The 21810-nt window shown below is 41.4% G+C and overlaps 1 protein-coding gene across 3 annotated transcripts in view; it reads left to right on the top strand.

Annotated features, from left to right (window-relative positions):
* si:cabz01090165.1 (uncharacterized protein LOC100333421 homolog) overlaps positions 1-21810 on the top strand; it is a 235488-nt gene that overhangs the window by 87639 nt on the left and 126039 nt on the right. For all 3 annotated transcript variants that reach the window (XM_051065438.1, XM_018685262.2, XM_018685261.2), the window contains one exon: positions 7062-7189. The gene's annotated coding sequence lies outside the window, so the exon portion shown is untranslated. The remainder of the gene's footprint in view (positions 1-7061; positions 7190-21810) is intronic.

The raw sequence follows: 21810 nt of genomic DNA, 5'->3' as shown, positions 1-21810 counted from the left end.
AACTTCATGTGGCGTCTTCTCCTTTATCTTGTTGACCCCTTAGAATCATCTGGTGACCCCCATGTGGGTCCTGATCCCCTGGTTGGGAACCACTGATTTGCATAATAAAGACACACACTCACAGGCAATATCTCTTCAACATACACACAAACACATATGCACTAAGTAAACTAAGTAAACACACCTTGACACCGACACTGATAAATGACATTAGCGCACACACACACACACACACCCACACACACTCAAACACATTTCTGCGTAGGCAGACAGTTTGTCGCTCTTTCACAATCTTTCTCTCACACACACACACACACACACACACGCAGACACTGACTGACGCTGACAGATGGCAGGTTGTTGGATTGAATGCGACGACAGCAGCAGCACTTTACGTGCCGTTTCCACGGTGAGGGGCGTTGCCCGGGGAAACCATTTTGTGGCTGAAACTGAGATTGAGTTTCCCCTTCGCCTGGATGACAGATAACAAGACCCTGGCAATCAGACCCCGGCAGTATCAAACGCTCGACCATCAGTCAAGGCTGACAGCCGACTGCAGGCAGGCAGGCAGAGGACAGATGATCCCTGCTAGGAGACAAGGACGCAGGAGATATCTGAGGAGATAGGACACGAGGAGGCTGTAGGTGGCACTGCATCTGTGACACAAAAACAACCTCAGGATATGTGAGTGAAGTTGTCTTGGTTATATTGGAGATCATTGACAGCTTCAGTGGCGGGTAGTGCAGGTCCTTCATCCAGGAGGTTTTCATGAGAGGGCGTTTGATTCTTTAAAGTGGACTCTTCAGAGCCAGGAGGATTTAAGGAGGAGGCAGAGGTCATCAGAAACAGAATTCTTTGAGAATAGAAGTGATAGTTAATGGAGGGATGAGGTCACTTGTGAATCCTGTTTAGTATCGAGCTGCTGTCGTCACACCTCAGCTGAAGAGCAGGCTGTTATTAAAGTCCGGTGACATTTCAGATTTACCTGTCAGGTGTGTTTGATCGTGTTTTAGTGAGTTTTCTGCTTCAGCACTTATTCACCCCTCTGTTGTTCTGACTTTCTCAGACAGAAACATTTTCACTCATTAATTCGTCAGTTCTCCACAGGTGGTGTTATTCTGCCTCTACCAGGTCATTTACACCCCAAACCATGAGGATAAGACCAGGTTCAAACAGAACAGGCTTTATAACCTCTGTCTGAAACCATCTAACCTCTGTGGCTGTATCATTACACTCACACAGATCAGAACATGGCGGGGCTCATCTGACTAATCTCTTCCCTCATGAGGTCACCCATCCCACAATGCACTGAGAGTGAACCCTGAGCCTGTCTGTGTTAAATGTTCACTACGTTACATGATCAGTCAACAGATTAAACATCCTTACAGGATGTATGTCACACCCATGATAAAGCCACGTTCACTTGTCTCACTGATTGTAGGCAGCTAACTGAGCTAGCATGTTACTGGGTACAGTAACTGTGCTGATAGGACGTAATCAATATCCTCTGTGCAGATTGTTGACAAACCATCCTGCTGATTATTGAGATTTAAAGTCATGTTAATGCACAGATTCCCTGATTTCATGATGCTGTGCCCATATGTTCTCTCAAGAGATCACACACATCGTGTTTCCCAGCATGGCCTCTCGATTAACGCAGCTGACTAAAAAATATTCTTATTGACATGCAGTCAATAGAGCTTCCTGGAAACCTGATGTCCTGCAGGTTTAAAGGCCTCAGAGCCACATCAGATGTCTGATAGCTAACAGAAAATTTCATTTAAAATCTCTACTCTGTGTTATCTTATGGCATGGATCTGATGAGAAACTGATCAGGACTTGATTCTACTTCTCTGAGTTGTCCTCCTCCCTTATAGAGCTTTGAACATGCACAACAAGTATTCTCAGCTCAGTGATGAATTAGAGTTTGCTTTTTTAAATATAATATATAATAGACTTGCAAAGTCACATGCCTAATCACCAGATTCTCTGTTAATAATTCTAGTGGCTACAGGCCACATGTCTCCTGATATTAAAAATGCCAAACATGAAAAATAAAAATGTAAGCGGGGAACTTGCAGGACGACCTTGTTTAGATGAAATGAACTGCTGTATTATAGCTCAAGGATTCACACAGACACACACACACATCAGTGAACATACAAACAACCGTGGGTTCATTTTGTCCAGAAATGATAAATATAAACATAAATAACAAACATGATGTACACACATACTGAACACTGCTTTTCATTAGTTTGACAGTGGAACAAACGACTAAAGCTGCAGAGTCTGTAGATACATAAACACACACACAAACACTAATAAACCAGTAGCCTGTGTAAGTATAGGCATGCTCCTGTTGCTAACACAGTGATGCATGTGCATGGCTGCATAAAAATGATCAGATAACACACAGACACACACATGGATACATACATGGTAGGTGATTTGTTGCCCAGTGTCTCCCACACGACACAATCTCTACTGAAACCACAGACTGTGAGTGAATGCACAGCTCATTACAATAATCCCTCTGTAACATGGACTCACCACAGTGTGTGTGATAGTGTGAACCTCCGTCAGCCTCTGCATGTATGTGGGAGTATTTTCTTTGCGTGTGTGTTTGTCATTTGAATGCAGAGGTGGCTCAGGAAGGCAGAACAGCTTCATCATAGATGACAGAGTTGGGGAAATACAGGAGAGTATTGACACCAGCTCATGCCTGTGCAGTTAGCTTAGCTTAGCTTAGCTTAGCTAAAACTCTAAACCTAAACCCATATCTCATTTCTTTTGTATAAAACCTCAAATATAAATGTGATAAACTGTCAGGGAGAGAGTGAATATATTCCCAGGATGTCAAAGTGTTTACATTCATATGATAATACACAGTAGGATACATACCTACATGACATAACAAGAAAATCAGATGGGAATATCTAATCTGTTGCTGATTCAGTTAAATATTTAAAACCCAACATTGCCATGGAAGAATCGGTGATGTCTGGAGTTTTATCCAGTCATGTCTGTGATAGAGGCTGAAGCAAAAGATCAATTTACTGAACTGCATTTTTTTTTTTTTTGTTTATGACTCTTCAGCAACTTTATGATCCTAATTAAATTTTCATTATTTTTCTTTTGACGTCTCAGAGGTCTCATTAGCATTTTGTGACTCTCCTTAATAACATTTTAACGATCATGCAGTTGATCATAAAGAGACTGAAACAGTTGGAATGTGTGCTCACACATGCCTCTGCCTTTTGGATGATTAGCAGTTTAGTAAATGACCGCTGACTGGGTGACCCACATGCATGATGTTTTCATCCCTACATCACGGCAAAGAGAGGATGAAGGGAGGATGCTGAGGTGGAAGGCAAGAGAACAGAAGAGAAAACTGTGAAAGCAGAACGTTTGAATCTCTGCCTCGCTGAGTTTCCTTCTTCTTCAGCTTGGTGTTTTTTCAAGGTTCAACGTTCATGAAACTGGACACATAGATTACACTATCCTGTGATTTCCACTAAGATAATAACAGAAAACTAGCAGCTTCTTCTTTGTGCCACAGCAGCTGAATCTTTCTTCAGAGGTTTGGATTTTCTGTGAATTGTGGCAGACACAGAGAGGAAGAATGAAATACCTTCTGCAGGATGATTTTCTTTCTCTCCCTCCCTGATGTAAAACGTGAACGCCGCAGCACCAATTTGATTTCCTTTGTTCTCGGCCCTCCTGTGCTGGCAGTGTCACAGCACGGCGTACTGTAACTATTCATCCCTCAGACCATGTTTATTACAGGAGTGGCAGCTCCTCTGTAATTACAGCTGACACTTGACAGCTGCTTGTGTAACAGAGTCAGAATGGATTTTGCTGAACTCGCTCCTGAAATTGAAATAGTATCTTTTTTTTTTTCCTGAACAGAGCAGCAGCCATGACAGTGTTGTTGGCAGATATGATTCTTTTGTTCCTTTTTTGAAGTTTCTAGTCATGGTGCTAAAATATTTAGAGATTCAATATAAAACGACTGTCTTTATCTAATCACAGCAAGACCTAATGTCTCTATGTAGTTTGTTAGCTTCAGCCAAAATGCTTTTCAGATGGTGAAAATGTATGAAACATACCAATCACTAAGGAAGTTATGGTCATGTGACAGCCATGTGACACCTGTATTCCCAGATTTGATCCAGCTCTCACATCAGTGGCTATCTGCAGCCATCAGCTGACCACAGTGAACCGTAGAATAATGCTAATCTCACAGTTCATGTTTATTGCCATAATTACTATTTTTAATCTGCTGTTCATATAATAAGTGCATGTCGTCATTATTTCAATGCTTTTTCACATCTAAATATTTCCTTTAATGGTATTTGGGTCACTGTTCACATTTCTATTCTGTTAATCTCTCCCATCACTACTTTCCATTTCTAATGTTTGGTCTATAGGTTGCTGATTGTCTACACTTGTTCAGCATGAAGCCGACTATAGCTAATCTTTTCCCCTGTAGCTCGGAGCCATACTATAGCTAGTGCTAATCTCTTAGCCTGCAGTCTTAGCACGTGCCAATTCTTTTTTTTTGTGTAGCAGCAGGCCGAGCTAACGCTAATCTGCCGTTGTGTAGTAGTGCTAATGCTAATCCAGCTGTGGGTGAGAGGGGTGCTGACAGGAAGGAGGATGAGCGGAGTCTCTGTGAGACACCTGTCTGCTGCTCTCTGTTGTTTTCCAGCTCTCTCCTCCTGAACCACTCTGACATTTCTGATCATACCTTTTTACCTCTAGCATCTCAGCCCGCTGCTTTTCTCTGCTGCATTTCTCTCTTTCCATCTGACTGCATTCGTGCTAATCTCTTTGCTAATCCATCTCTTTCCTGACAATGTAGCACATAAAGGTAGAGTAGAAACTCTAAATCTGCACACATTAATTATACAAAGAGCTGTAAATGGACGCTCGTTATGATCATATTTTATTTCTCCTCAACTATGGATGAGCCTCAAACACAGCGTTACAGAAAACAATCATCATCATCTTACAATTCACTTGTTTTCTTTGGATTTTAAAGTTATTTAATTACAATACAATGAGTCAAGGCTCAGCTGGTCACTGGCAGTCTGGTTGCATCAGGCTTTGGATGCACACTGTGCTTGTTAGGAGGATTGGTTTTGAGATTTGTTAACAACAAGAAAAACCATAGAATATCAGCAGACTGATCCCTCTGAAGAATTCAAAACATAATGTTCATATGTGATCTGATGTCTGCTTTTGCTGAAGCAAACACTCAACACTGTGTTGCCATTTGGAGTAACTTCACTTCCCTTTTTGTGGACGTGTGTGGCTGAATTAGATCTGCTGGAAGTTTCCTGATCTCCTCTTCTCCCCAGTTATCTGCTGTTTATTTGATTCTCTGGCTAGACGGCTTCCTGTCATTGCTAAAATTCCCTCTTTTCTAGTGTCTGAACAATAACAGCTTGAAGTTTCCCCCAGTGATCCAACATACAGAGTGCCTTCCTCCTCCCACTCCCTCCCACCAAATCTCTCTCTCTGTTGTTTTTCTGCAATCGTCCATCATGTTGTGTTTTAGTCATTTGGATTTTGTCATCAAATTCAGTTGCACCTTATCATCGGGACTTTCTTATATTTTTCTTTTTGTTTGAAGACAGTTTTACAGCTCGCCTTTATGTCATTTATCTCTGCTGCACAAATTGTGTTTCTGCTGTTTTTCTGTCGTGGCTGCATTTTATCACCTTGTTTAATTACCTTACTTGTATCGTTTATGACTGCACAGACTAAATTAACTAAGTAAACAAAAGTACATCCCTGCAGGCCTGGAGCCAATTTAAGATAAGACCTGTAGAAAAATGGGATTTCTTCAAATTGAAAAAAATGCATCAGGGGGAAAAATATATGTTTGCCCATGCATAGCACATGAAGTAACCATTCTTTCAAAAGGCAAACAGTCACCTACGCTACACCCACACCACCCTTAAAAAGATTCCACCTTCAGGCGTCTTGTTGGCACATTATATATGATCAGTCTGTGTTCCAGGAGTTATTCTGTGAAGAAATCTTCTAATTTATTTATTTATTTTTTCATTTTTTTGTTGTACCCGCTTCCCTTAACCTTCCTCGTCAACTTCAGTTAGCAGTTTCTTGCATTTCCCAGCATGCCTTAGGAGAAACCCAGGAGAACAAACACGAACAATCAGCTGCAGGTTTCAGTGTGTAGGTGGACGGACTGATGCGGAAAGTAAGAGGAGTTTTTCTCGCTGAGAAAAGCGAGAGTCGTGCCACTTACTCACAACACATCTTCCTCTTCTGTTGAGGCCACAGAAAACTGCAGCTCTTCTTCTTCGCTCATGGATCGTATGATGTGAACTGGAGTAAATGTCAGCAGCTGGAGACGAAAGTCTCACTCACAGATGCCAGAACGTTTACTATTAAAAACACAATGGACGTCAAAGGGGAAAAAAACTTTTCTTATCCCACCCTGCTCTCTGTTATATGTCAAATATACATCAATGTTACAATACTTTCCTCACAAAGTTTCTAAAGAAATGCACTTGACCTTGTTAGCTCGGGGGTCGTAGAGGTGCGTAGTTTTGTGCTGTGTTAAGTGGAATCAATTCATTCCACAGTTTCCTCCATTCAGGCCATTTGTGATCAGGTCAGATCCAATGTATATGCTGTTATACCCTGTTTAATGTTTCTACTGGGATGAGTCTTCATCATTAGTCCACAGAAAGTACTGTGTGTTCGAGGTGAACTTACTTTACAGGAGCTCAGTTAGAAATTTGCAGCGATTTTCCTGCTGAGGAACTTTGAAGAAAGAAAACAGGGGCAAAGCAGACCTGAAGGAAGGGCCAGAGAGAGGAGAGAGAGGCTGGGAGAGGGGGAGGAGAGAAGTGACAGGAGGGACAGAAGACAGAGGGGAAGAAGCTTTGGGAATGCTAATGAATTAATGATGCAACATGTTGACATTTCTCTCTTTCTCCTCTCCATCCCTGCACTCCTTTCTTGTTTTATTTCCACCTTCTTCCCTCGCTCTCCTCCTCCTCTCTCTCTCTGCTCCTCTGCAGGTAGGAGGGTGTCCTTGTTAGCTTGTCATCCCGTTGTAACCCTGAGGCCAGTGATGTGACTGGAATGTGAATTCACCATAAAAGGACTGACTCTACCTGAGGACTTCCTGCTTCCCCAAGAAGCTCAGGTAGGTCTCTTATAATGACATTTTCTATTTGCTTTTATTATGAGGAATAATTACAAATGATAACAAGCAGAGCAGGAAACAGCCTGGGTACTGTTAACTGGTAAGATTAGTCTTCTTTACTTGGCAGGGAACTAACCAGCTGAAAAATGCATTAGCTGGTACAAAAGTGAGAAACACTGTATAGTAATCACTTCATACATTTTGACTGAAGTATAGTGGACATGACTGTTGTATGGGTGGTTAATAATTCTCAGTGCAGTAGCAGAAATGTTTGGTGAAGGTTTGGTTTGCTCAGTAAGGTTTCACACAGACCGTGTGGTCCACGTTTTTAAAAGCAGATCCACATGTGAGAAGGGAAGTAACGTCTTGACTGGTGACCATGACATCGAGTGTGTCAGAGTGTGTCTGGACATCTGCTTTGCTGGACACAAAAGAAAAGAAAATTCTACATTTTTATTCTTATTCAGGTTTTAGAAATGACCTAGAATGTTGCCTTTAATTTAAAATATTAAAAAGTTTTTACTTCTTCTAACGTAGATCTGGTCATTCATTTGTTGTTTTTAAAGCTGAAAACTGTTTACTGTTTACAGTTTATATCAGTATGGTCGCACTAACCTCCAAACATACGTATCTCCACCTAACTTCAGACACCTGAGTTTACTGTTCTGAGGAGACTCTCCTGATACTCTGGGCTCAGTTCACACTTGCTCACTCACTAAGAAGAGAGGTGGGAATTAATTTACCCACTTCACCTTTCCCATCCAATGAGATGAACCATAAATCCTTAGCATTAACAGACACACTGAGTCCTGACCTTTGGTTCTCTGTGTTCAGGACTAGTTCAGCCATGAGAGCTCCTCTCCTCATCATCTCCTCTGTGTGTGTGTGTGTGTGTGTGTGCGCGCCTGCTTTTCTGTGGGTGTTTTTCCTCATGAATGTGTGTTTGTGGTGTGTGTCAGTGTGAGTCTGCTCTGTGAGTCTGTGTGAGACTGTGCACTTTGAGGTTTCTTTTAAGTGAGCCTACACACTGGGCTGTGTGTGCCAACACAGGATGTGCTGTCTGTGTGTGTGTGTACATACACAGACAGCACAAACAGCAATAATGTGAGTGTGTGCATTTTCCTGAATAGATGTAAAGGACGGGACAGACCTTCTGCTGACTCATGCACAGCTGATGGCACTATGCTTTATTCCTGCTGTGTGTGTGTGTGTGTGTGTGTGTGTGTGTGTGTGTTGCCACTGAGTCACAGAAGTAGACAGAGGTCGTCAAATTTCACATACATGCTGTGCTGTTCTTGCAATGTATCACATAGCATGTGTTTAATCCTAAAACATGATTTCATACAGTGCAGTTTTGGTGTGCCATATGAAGGGAAAGTCCTCTGTGACTGCAGGACTTTATTCCAAAACTCTCTACAGCTGTTTCACAAAATAAAATGTCCTGGACAAGCATTACATTTGAGTCATTTAGCTAACTTATCCAGAGTGACTCACAATGGCTGCAGCAGCCTAAGCTGAAATAAGCCGCAATTCCTGCATCACCCACAGTACAAGTGTCCAAGACGAAGAACTGTAAGAGGATTGCAAGGGGCAGAGCTTCAGTGCACGGACAAAAGATGGAATAAATATCCCTGCATTCATAAAAAAACAGATCTTGTACGGCCTTACAGCAGCAGCATGGGGCATGAAATAAGAGCTGAAAACAAAGAAACAAAGAAATATCTCCTCTTGTATCTCACTGTTAAATCAACAGTGAGAGAGCACCTGGAACAGAACACTAGAAAGTCATATAGTTATAATCATAAGCAACAGTGAACAGTATTGAAAGCATGAAACTGCAACACAATAATGTATATAGATATGATCTAAAGGCAGAAATAAAAGAGTGTAAACACCATCCTTTCATCAGAACACACCTGCAGACTGTACGTCTACACAGAAACATGCAGGCGTACACAACCACACACACATACACACACCAGACTTGAAAATCTAATTGTGTGACACTTTGTTCTGAGAATAGAGCAGGGTGAGTGCAGAACCCATGGGGAGCTGGTAGACTGTGTGTGTGTTCCTTTTCTGTTCTCTCCATCTGATTAGTAGAGAACAGGGTAGATGAAGGGGAAGCGGTCCACTCTCAGCCAATCACTGACCGAGTGTGTGTGTGTGTGTGTGTGTGTGAGGAAAGGCGATAGCGTCCTCTCAGAGAATCAGCCATTGGATACTTCAGGTCCTTTTCAATTTTCTACATCATTTGGTATCCATCCATTTATCCTGAGCACAGAGTGCACAGAGAGTTTTAGATTTAGTTTCACACTAAAGAGCTCATGATATCAGCACTGAGCTGACCAGTAACATGAAGGTAAACAGAGGCAGTAAACACGAATGAGTTCATACTGAACTACACAAGTTCAGTTCAACTTCAAATGTGATGTGTTTCATTCCTCTCTGGGTCCCAGGTGGAAAAGCAGTACCTTTAGTTGCTTCTGTGTCATTTCTGAACTTAAGGAGTAGCCTCACTGTCAGGTCGATGATATAGAGTATAAACCTGTTCAAACACCTTATTTCTCTCACCCACATTCGTGGTGTTTTTCATTTCATTTCCCCTCTTCCTGACTCACTTTACTGTCTTTGTTTAGCTGGTTTTGTCCTCATTACCTCCCTTCTCTGTGGAGAAACTGCGCCAGTGGAGCAGAAAACTACTGAACTAAACTACTAAACGTGATGCAGACATCTTGGAAAGCTGGAAAAGTGTCTGCAACATTTCCATTACAATGACATCAAGCTGCAGCTGTAGACATTATACTTTTTTATATGGACATAGATTTCAGCATTTTCATTAAAATGGTTTAATTTCATTTACTGGAACCAGCTAACATGAATGTGTTTTGCATGTAGCGTCACCCAGCAGTGTTCCCTGGAACCTAATGTCATTAAAAGTTTTTAATGATGTGTAGCTCGCTCACTGGTTCCCTGTAGGTGCTGGAGAATTCTTGACTGAACCTTGAATTTTTAGAGCACATAAAAAAATAGTTTTCATTTGTGCTGGCAGCTCCATCCCAGGAGAAACTGTTCCAAAAAATTTAAAACAGCTTCTAATTCAAAATAAGGTGAGAGCAGAAAATTACAGACACCAGCACAAACGACAAGACAGTAATAGCAGTTTGACAGTGTCCTCCAGGCTCTTATTCTGCCTCTGGAGAACATACTGTGTTATGAAACGGTCCAACGCTGTCCTCTTCCTCAGATTTAACATCTAAATTGATAATTCAAGCAGGGAGCTCTTCACATAAAGGGTCCTGTAGAGGGCTGGAAATACGATCACCCAGCTGATATATTGTTCCTGCGCCAGGAGGCATGGTGGTATTCCTCTGGGCCGCACTCACTCTCTGAGGAGCAAATCACAGCCCGCAAAACTCTAAAACTGTCTCCTCTCTGTGATTCACATCTCTGCACCGGCTCTGATCACAGCCATTTATCATGCCGGTGATGGATATCTAATCTTTATCTGCAGTACCTGTGTTTTCTAATAGAACGAGGAACGAGCGACCTTTGACCTCCTTCTCCGTATCTGACTCTCTGGCTCTATTTTTCTCTGTCCGAGCTGTCTTCAGGTTTTACAGCCAACGCGCCTGCTTTCTGGGAGATTTTATTGGACTTGAATGAATATATATGAATCCAAAATCAGCACGCACTAAATGTCAGCAGAATTTGTCTCTGGGGGAGACACCCTCCACACACACTGGGAACTTTGTGAAACGATAACATTCAATTGCTGCATGTCGGCTACATTTAGCCCCTGGTCTTTGTCTGTTCCCAAAGGTTTTTAATTAGCTACGTACTGTATCTACTGTTGACAAGTCAAAAACAGCCAAATATGGAAGCCTCCACCCCTCCCTTAAAAGTCAGAAGATATTGCACAAACATTCTTAAAAGAAATCAACAGTTTCCAGATGATGGTTTTACATCTAGATGAACAATATAAGGGAGAAAAGACAAAAGAAAAAACTGGTTTTCTGTTCCCCTGAGAATAATTCACTTCTACACATGGAGTTAAAGAGGTGAAGCAGAGTTTGGATCTTTTCTATCAAAGTTATTTCCTCCATTTTTCTTTGAAAGGCGACTGTAACAACAGTGATCGATGTGTAGATGTTGACAGATCCTTCAAACTCTGTTCTTCATTTCATATTTATGTAGATGTTTGTGTTTGTTGAGGATGGTGAGATGTTTGTGAATGATTGAGTTTGGTGAACTCTCTCTTTTCTGCTCTTTTTGCTTCACTTCCCTCTCTCTCTCTCTCTCTCTCTCTCTCTCTGGTGCGTGTCTGCCTCTCAGCCTCACCCTTTCTTTCTAGTTATTTTCTCACCATCTTTCTCTCGCACGTTTCTTTTCTCATCTTGTCTTCTCTCTGAGTCCGAGTGGTGGCATTGCTTTCTGTCTTTTCACGGTCTCTGTCACACACGCAAGATCCTTCTTTAGCATCCCTTCTCTCTCTCTTCGTCACACTTCCTTTACTTTATCTCACTTCTCTCTCTTCTCTTTTTTTCTAAATATCTTTTTTTAACTCTCTGCGGGCTTCTGTCTTTCAAGTTATTCTTTGATTGTTTCCTTCTTTCTTCTTCTGTGTTCCATCTCTTTCTTCCTCTTTCTCCAGTAGATGATAATATTAATATCAGTAGAGAGTTCCACGATCAAAGAGTTTATGATGAATAATAATTATGAGACAATTACTGCGTGGAGAGATAGCAGAGCTGTACAACACACACACACACACTCTCTCTCAAAGCCAGCTTCCTATGCTTTTCAGTGCTGTTGAGCTTTAGCTTAGCTGGCTTTTTGCTAAAACAGTCCTGGTTTTGAAGCCCTGGGTCAAGAAAAGTAAGTCCCAAGTCAGGACCCAGGTCCTAAACAAGTCTTCATCCTTCACCAAATGTAATGTCATTAGAACATAACAGTTAGTGTAGGAAATGTACAGAAATAAACCTTGGTAAAATGTGTCTGACTTCCATTAACCTTCCTGACATTTAGAAGGTTTGTATCTGTATCTTCTGTCAACACTGTCTCCCAGAAATGATGTTTATACACAACTAGTTTGCAACAGCAAGAATGTTTTCAAGGATTATGCTTTGTATTAACATAATGAGAACAAGTTGTTAATTAACATCATTAGCAACCTGCAAGAATCCACAGACAAACAATGTCATTTTTTAAAAACGTTATATCCACTCATACTGACTACTGTGGTCTAACACAGAAAAAATTCACAGTGACTCGAGACACAATGTGTTTATTGACATGTAACCAACTCCACAGTCTTTCCCTGACCTTAACCAAAGTGCTTTAGTTGCATAAAGCTAATACACACATCATTTACCCCAGAAAGCTCCCTCTGACTCTGGTGCAGTTCTTTACAAAGAGCTTCTTTTATTTAAAACAGACAGATAAGAATTGCCTCTGGACATGATCCAGCTTGTAGTTACACATGTCAGCACAACATAACTGAGTAAACAATTCACTAATATAGAAATATAACATCTAAAACAGGATTATCTCTGTTATCTGCTGGTCTGCGCTAACAAACACACCTTTCCCTCCAGCTGGTGCGATGTGATTGGCTGCTGTTGGGCTGACTCACACTGTTGTCAGGTAGAAGAGGAGAGTGTTTGAAAGGACTTTGAACAAGTCTGAAACCCAAGTCACGTGACTCCAGTCCAGCTCTGCTGATGGATGCCTGGTTGTAATGTCATCTCCTGGTTTTGGTTTGTTTGTTTGTTTTCTACCAAAACCAGTAGAAGTAGAAGATGGGATACTGTGTGTGTGTGTGTGTGTGTGTGTGTGTGTGCAAGTTATGTAGTTTATTTTTGCCTTGGGCTTTTTTTTAATTCAATCTCTATTGATGTGTATTTCAATCTTCTCTATTCAAACACCCCCGACACACACACACACAGAGACACACACACACACACACACACACACACACACAGACATTTACTTGGCTGATCTGAAAGTTGCCCTCAGATTGACTCACTGAACACTCTCCTCTCTGATCATAACACTTTTATGTCTCTATCTTCAGTTACATCTGTGTGTGTGTGTGTGTGTGTGTGTGTGTGTGTGTCAGCTGGTGAGTCAGTGTGTTCCCCTTGCTGGAGGATCATCGGGGAATAAACACACACAGGAACCTCTCAGGTCTCTCCATGATATTTGTTCTCATCAGTGATCACTCTGCCTCACACACACTGAATCACAATGCAAATTCAGTGCTGGAAAACAAACCTCACTCCCTCTGAGCTCAGCTCCATCAGCCTGAAGAAGGAGCTCAACAGGGTTGTCTTGTCTTTTTATAATTATTATTATTATTAAGTGCTATAAAGGTACGACTGTACTCAGTGCTGAATATGTATTTTCAATGTTTTACTTTGATGATTTTACCAATCAGCAGAGCAGTGTGATGCATCTTCATTTGTGTTTGTGTTTTCATCCAGATACACGTCTCTAATCTCTTTCTATTATTAACATAGGAAATACTGGGGATTGTGCAGCATCGGCGAAACAGATTACATCCCTTATGCCCCATAACAATAATACACATGACCTTGTGTTCACTGCTAACGAGTTCTATTGGCAGACGACTCGTCCTTCATGCAGACATTTGCAGAGCTCATGTCAGTGTTAAAGATTTTTTTTCTAAATTCTCTGTTGCATCTCAGGTCGTGGAGAGTAGTGTGGATACTCTCAGGGGTCTGCTGAAAGATGTAAGGATACTAGCAGCTCCCATCGGTGAATATTTGGGGCTGTATGGATAGAAATCAGGACGTTATTAAGAGCCTGTCTCTCAGATGTTCAAAGAAAACTCAGCCGTACTGTACGTGAGTCAACAGTATAAAGTGCAAAGGTCAGAGTCGTGGCTCCTGCAGATGAATCATACTTCTCTTTCTGCCATGCAAGTGACTCACCATTTAAACCACAATAGGTCAGATTTAATCTTTGTTGCTTTTGGAGCTCTGTTGCCCTAAAGACAGACAGAAAATAAAAATGACTGTCTGAGGTGGTTAGTTTAGAGAATATCTTTCATCCCCCAAGTCCTCCTTCCATCCTCTCCCTCTTGTCCTTTTATCTCTTTCCCTCATTATCTCCTCCCGTTATAGAACCAAGTGGTCCTGCTGCTGTTCGGAAATCATCATACCATCCTCCAATTAGACACTCCGCTCTCCTGCACACACAGACACAGTCAGAGTGGAACAAACACATTGAGTTTCCTGCTTAGATTGCTTACTTGCTCTTTATGTGTGGAAGTGGATTTGCTCTCAAGAAAGCAGGAGTGAGGTGGAGAGAGAATCGGCCAGGGAGTTCAGAGAGGGAGGAGAGAGGCTGGGATGTGGTTTTTATTTTAGCCAGATAGAATCTGCAGTGACGGAGTTATTTGATGTTTCCTCAAGCAGGATTGGACTTCTGTGACTTCTACGTCGTAGCCTTTGCGTCACTCAGCGATTAAACGATAAAAAATCTGGTGGGGTTTCTATGGTGCTGTGTGTGTGTACTGTGGATGTGTTACAGTCGTAGCTAATAAACAGTTAAATCTAATGAAATGACTGTGTTAGGCTACACACAGGAAGACTGCTGTTCAGTTCCTGTTTGAACCCAGTAGTTTAATCTGTGACTGTCTCACAAGCTATTTTAACCAGTAACAGCTCAGGATGGTACAGCAGGGTAGTTACACTATAGGATTATATAATCAGATAAAGTGCATTGTTGTGCAGTAGTGTGTGTGTTTCTAATTTGATCTCATCAGCAGCTAATTTGCAGTTTGTTTGTTTGCAGTTTGTCTGTATGTGTGTTTGATTACATACGTATCCTGGATATCCTGCTGTGTGTTTGCATGTGTGATATCTGTGTGTGTGTGTGTGTGTAATTATAGCGGATGTAAATAGGTCGCACTGTGTAGCGTTTAAGCTGCTAATATGGACGTCTCTGCCAGGAAGAACAATCAATATCAGCTCTGCTGGGAGAACAGCCGTTCTCTCTGAATCCCTCCATCTCTTCATCTCTCCACATCTCACTCTCTTTGTTTCCGTCTCCCTTCCCTCTCTCCCTCTCTCTGTCTCTGTAAACATCAGACACAGACAAAGCCCTGAATTGAAACATTCAAGCACTTTCTCTCCAGTTTAAAACAGACCTTCACTCCATCCATTTTAAAATCAGAAGAGGTCTGCAGAATTTGACCTTACTCATACTAAGAGAAATCTCATAGCTTTCTTTGGCTCTGACAGCACCTCTGCTATAATTATAATAAACACACACCTTTGACTTAGTGGGACAGCAGCAAATCCTCACATTATACAAGCTACAACCAAATAAAGGGTGGGGTTTTTTTTTTGACACATGATTAATTGATTACCAAAGTTGCTCTTAATTAATAGGCTGTTGATTGATTGATTTATAAATCAACTGTTTGTGTAGTGCAGTTGAAGGACTTCCATGTATTTCACTCAGTTACTTTGCACTCTCTCTTTCTGTTTCCTCTTTGTCTTTGTATGTGTGCCATTGGGTTAATATATTCATATTTTATGTATCAACTAAATTTTTGATATTTGTTTTTCTCTGAGAGTAGATGAGCGATCTGTGCTGAGCGGCCTCGGGCTCCAGTCAGATCCGTCTGGATGAGTTATGTTCAGTGTGGGTGAAGGCTTCTACATATTAAACACTAAAGAAAACCAAGGACAAACTTCTCCTCACTGGAGGCAGATGTGAGAGGACTGATTTTTTTTTTCTGAAGCACAGTCTGAGTCTCGACCTCTGACCTCTCAGAGAGTTTGAATGTCTGTTCTTCATTACTGCTCTGTCCTGATTTTTTACAGTATTTCACCATTTCTTTTGTGTGTGTTTTTTTTCCAAACCTTGGAATGAAGATGTGTCTTTTGCTTTAGATTAAATACATAACTCGCTCTGAGTGAGAAACTATAATTAAAGGTCAAAAGTTGAAACTGATTCACTCGAGTCAGGGTAAGACACTATGCTTTAGTACTTGTGTACAACTCTGCAGCACTTGGCTTCCCATGAATCATCTCTCTCTTTCTCTTTCTGTTAATAACTGAGCAGTGTCTACTTGATAAAACCATGTAAGAGTTGTGATTATGGAACTGTATTTTTAAGTAGAAATCGTCACCTCCAAGCTGTGATTTTTCACAAATCTCCCACTAAAGAACTCCTCCTCATGCTAATGAAATTAACTTCACTCTGGAGATCATACTTGTGGGTCCTCCCTCGAGTGTTTTTGCATGGATGACAGCAGTGATGATAAATAAAGCCATTATCCAATACTGTTAAATAGGTCACCATCACATGTGCATTATGGGACAGTATAGAATCCTCTTATCCCCTCCCTTCTTTTCCTCAGTATTCAGCAGCGTGTACTGTCGAGGAAATTCACTGGTGGAGAGATGAAGGCTTTGCGCCTGCGTCGCCTCCAGCCAGCACGATATAATCTAACCCACCAAACTGCTTTAATGAAGCTGTCAAACATACTGTACGTTGTTCAATTATTCAGAACCTTGATGCAGACTGTGTATATATGGAACTCTATATAGGCTGTGCATCAGCAACAGGAGCCATAAGCCTTAAAGTATTAATGAAGCTGCGATGCAATTAAAGGTTGAAATTCAACACCTTCCAGCAGTCAGATCACGGTCAACCTCGGCCTGGGTGAATGTATCCTGTCTACCTGGGTCTGTCTACTCAGTGGGCTCAGGACCCCCATAGAGGAGACAACCCAGTCACATAGAAATGATATGAAGTGTTAATTTGTTTGACCTGATACGCTGGAGAGAGCTGCAGCAGAACAGAGGCCTGACACAGTCTGGGAAAGTCCTGAGATGATTGACAGGATCACATTTTGTCCCTGTGGATGTTTTGGTTTTGTCTGTTTGGTTATTATCTATCATTTCCATCATCCATATAAAACAGATCTGATATTTTAGTTGCTTGCTTCAGGCAAAGACAAAGAAATGCAGCTGTCAAACAAAGAAGACCAAACACATGGTATTACACAGTCTGTCACTGAAACAGCAGTGATGTGTGTGTTGGATTGTGCGATTAGAGATCCAGTTCTCTTTCAAAAACAACAGTTTGTCTGGAAGAATAATTGACCTGAGTTTGGGATGAACCAGCGACCGTGGGTGGGAGGGAAAATAAAATGTGTTTCCTGTCTTGAATGCAGTGTGATAGGAGCACAGTGTCCTCTACAGAACTACAGCTCTCTGAGCCGCTGGCACAAACACGATGAACACAATCCAGAAATAACATGACTGTTTCAATAACTAATCATTAACAGCCAGACCTAACACCATTTATACCAGAGCTCTTTTCATTTCTAATAGTGTAACTGCAGTTCACATATCACAGGTAACTTTAAAATGACACTATATCAGATATTAGATACTTTAGCTGCTTTTCTCCTTGATGGAATAGTTGAGTAATGTTTACACCAGCTCTGACAGTTTCAGTTTAAAAAGTATTGGACTTTGACTGTTGCTAAGCACTTATATATTAGTGAAGCAGCCCTGTAAGGTCATGAAAAATAACACTAATTAGAGACAAATCCTCAGTCACTGACTATATTTTACTCAAAGATCCCCTCCAGACATGTTTTAAGACATGTGCTCCAAAGATATTCTTCTTTGAATAATAATTTGCATCTGTTTTTTTTCACAAAAAATCATCTTAAAATGTTAAAATAAAGGTGTAACAGCTGGACGTTTTCACTGTGAGGTTTCGGCACTTGACTATGATTGGCTTACAAACTACTGCTCCTGCTGATCTTTTGATCTGAATTATATAATCCACCATGTGTGGAGATTTTTCCTTGATGCAGAAACAAACTGAGCATGTTTCCTCAGAGCTAAAATGTGGGCGTAGTCCTGTGAGAGTGTGCGTGTGATTAAAGGTTACACAAATACATTTGACTTGACTTCACAACATGTAGAGTTTCACAGTACGTACTGACAGTCACGTGATGTTAGCGCCCACATACTCTACGCAGCACTGTGTGTAATGTGTGGGGTTTTGTGTATATGCATGTGGGTATATGAAAAGGAATATTTTCACCTTTTTTTGGCAACATTCTGACTTAATGTCTCAGTCGCTCCAAAATCTCTCAGATACAGTCTCAGTCCTGCCCTCTCTGTTCTACTCAGTTAATCAGCAGCGTCACTAAATAGGCTCTCTAACATCAGTGGCCCTAAATTGCTTCCAAGATGAACAGCTAAAAGCAACACTTTGAAATTACTTTTAAAATTAACTACCAAAGTCAGCCGCTCCAAATTGGCTGCAGAATGATCAATTAAAAGCAACAGACCTAAATAGCTTTGGAAATGAACACCACAAAACAAGGGCTGTAAATTATAATGAACAAATGAAAAGTTTTTTTCCAAAGTGCTCTAATGTACGTTGACTTTGATCAGGAAGAAAAAAATCTCATTAACTGCGGAGCATCACTAACATTTAGTCCACATACTTTTGTTAGGTACTTTATTTTGGAATTTGAACTTCCTGTAAGGCAGCGCGTCACCCTCAGCTTGGCCTGTGTTGTTTTACTCCAGCAAAGTGGAAAAATCCCACATTTTCTCCCTCAGACAACAGATGTTCGGCCTGACATGTGAGTCTAATCAGATTAGAAAAGTTCATTTGAACATGTTTGGTCAAGTGTTGGTTAATAGGCTCGTGTAAGGACGATTATAAACAGAGAGAGATGAAACTAAAGGCAGAATATCATGCAGAGGGGATGCTGAGCTTTCTGTGCTCTCTGTGTCTCAGATGTGTTTCCTCAGGGCAGGACACAGTCTGAATGGACAGAATCAGTGGCTGATAATAAAGACAATAATAATGCAGCTCAGTACTTCCTGCGGTTGTTTCACAATAAAATCCTTCTGAAGAGGCGTTTCTGCTCCTGAACTGCTCGGAAGCTTTTAACGTGAAATGATTTGATGAAAAAGAGCAACAGCAAATTCAAACGGCAACCAGAAAGAAATCCCATATATCCATCTCATGAAATAACACCCGGCGCGCCTGTGGTGCAGCGACAGTGAAGCCAAAATGAGAAAGCCTCAGGTGGTATATAACGCTGCTTTCTGAATCTTGCTCAAGCTTCCAAAATGGACGAGTGCAAGTCATATGTTTTTGAATAGTGATGTTCCCACTTTCATGCTGTGTTGATTAACTGATGCCAAAAATGGAAGCAGCAGCACAGCCTAACAGAGATTTCAGTGGTATCTGGATCATGGTATTGGGTATGTGAGTACTGCAGGTTCTTTTTTTACTCAACATATACATTGATAATGATGCAGTGAGCTGTCTGCTGTTATATCAGCCCTGTGTGTGCATGAAGGTTCTGTCTTTGTATGTTTGGCTCTGTGGAGGAAAAACTTTGACAGACTTATAAAAAAGTGAAACTTGGATATAAAGGCGTGTGAAGATTCTGTCTGATGGTGAAAACAGACCCCAGCCTCTACAATACTGACCTCCCTGAACTCTATAGAAGAGTCTGACCAAAGACACACACATCCAAAGTGTTTACTGTGTGATCTCCTCCTCTGGCCGTGCTGGTTCATCTGTCCATTACTAACCATCACTTTTCTCACAGATCCCCGTCCAAATTTCAAATGCTCCACTTTGTTTGCTGTTCTGGCTCGGAGAGGAGAGGCAGGTAGATTATTTCTTCCACTGGTTCATGTGGCTGCTATGTCAGAAAGTTCATTCTGTACAAACACACACACACACACACACACACCTGGCTGTTGTGTTGAAGCCAGCAGCTGTGATGATAACCAAGAACTCTTAATTAGGGAGCAAGCAGACAACTGGAATGTTCAATCTGTGTGTGTGTGTGTGTGTGTGTGTGTGTGTGTGTGTGTGTGTGTGTGTAATCTGTCCTGGCATCTCATCAGAAGCTGAGTTATTATCATGAACATGTTTAATGTCTGTGTTTTCAAACAGAAGCAGCGATAGCATGCTAAGTATCCAAGAGAGTAACCATCTGCTCTGTGTGTGTGTTTGCATGTGAGTGTGTGTGTGTGTGAGAGTGTGTGTGTGTGTTTGTGTCGTTACCCATTGGGTGAGTCAAATGCACAGTGTCAAAAGAGGAGATTAATTAAGATGGAAGTGTGTGACACTGCACATTATTCCCAAAGAAAAATAATGTTTTTTTTTGTATGTGTGTGTTCTGCTGCAAAACAGAAATAATGAGGCTTTGATTGACAGCTCAGGAGGACACAAAGAAAAAAACTCTGTAGCCCCTGACAGTTCATTCGTGACCTTGAAAACTGTGGTGCTACATTATTGAATGAAATGATGTTATATCTTACATAGTGTTTATGAAGCTCAGTCCCTGGTTGATAAAGCTGTTCGGCCTCTGACTAAATTTTCATATTCTGAAGCTGAAAAGCTTAAAATAAGTTGTAATATCCCACCAGCATGTTCCCAAGCTGCCTGCCGTGTCTGTGACAAGTTTGGCATTTAATTTTAACCGACTGTTGGGAAATGATCGTCCCATTTTGTTGTTTTGGATTAAAGAAAGCAAAAAGCACACTCAGGTAACCAACAACATCATCTTTGTTCTCATGGCTGATGTAGTGTGTTGTATGAGCGACAGTGGCTGTAAGAACAATAAGTGTGCTTCCAGCTGTGACAAGTGTCTCCAGATCGCTGTGTGAGGACAGTGAGATGATAAATGTCTAAGAGCATTCGGAGCAGCCCGGCACAGAGAATATAGCACTGTCAGGATCCATTCAGCCGCCCCGGTACCACAGAAAACAGATGCCTCGCGGTTAGAGCCGCAGACTTCCCCAGATAAAAGAAAGGTTTCAGAAATGTGACTTCTTCTGGCAGATCGCTCCGGCATTAAGTGGTCAGAAAAATGAATTGAAGCTGAACAGAGCAGTGAAAAGAGACCTGGTGAGAGCAGGAAGAGCCCTGGGAACAAAGTCTGAGCATATGGAGGGTGAACTAAAAAAGACTGTAGCATGCAGTGAAAGGCTTCGCAGTATCCCTCCCTTTTGACTCTGACATGTTGATTCACACTCTTACTTGATGCTCCCATGTTCTGGCATGCATAAGGATGCAGGTGGAAGCCCATTAGGACCAAATTTCATAAGAAAGAATCAGGATCAGGCCTGAGGGCAGGCCCTGTGCCTCTCTCTGTCTGCTGCCACATGCTGAAACGTATGTAGAATACAAAATGAAGGACATTTACTTTACTCTCTTAATACACACAGTGAGAATATTAACATGCAGGCAGCTCACTTTCTATGAACACACACAGAAATGTACACACATCCTGTACATACACATTCCAGGACACATTCACACACACATACATGCAAACAGTGTGAAATTAATACATGCTCACAATCTTTGTTTCCCTCCTTCCATTCACCCGCAAATTACTGTACTGTGAAATGGCTTCACACACACACACACACACACACAGAGAGAAACAAGTGTACAAGAAAGCCTTGTAAGATTCCTACTTTACCATCCGACTGACGATGTGACTAAAACTATTAGTCACAGGTATTTGTTGCAGCAACCATCCATGCCATTTTATTTTATTCAATTTGATATTTTTC

This window comes from Lates calcarifer, linkage group LG21 (assembly GCF_001640805.2).
Source record: "Lates calcarifer isolate ASB-BC8 linkage group LG21, TLL_Latcal_v3, whole genome shotgun sequence".
In the NCBI taxonomy this organism is placed as follows: Eukaryota; Metazoa; Chordata; class Actinopteri; family Centropomidae; genus Lates; species Lates calcarifer.
This window is presented reverse-complemented; position numbering and strand designations above follow the sequence as displayed.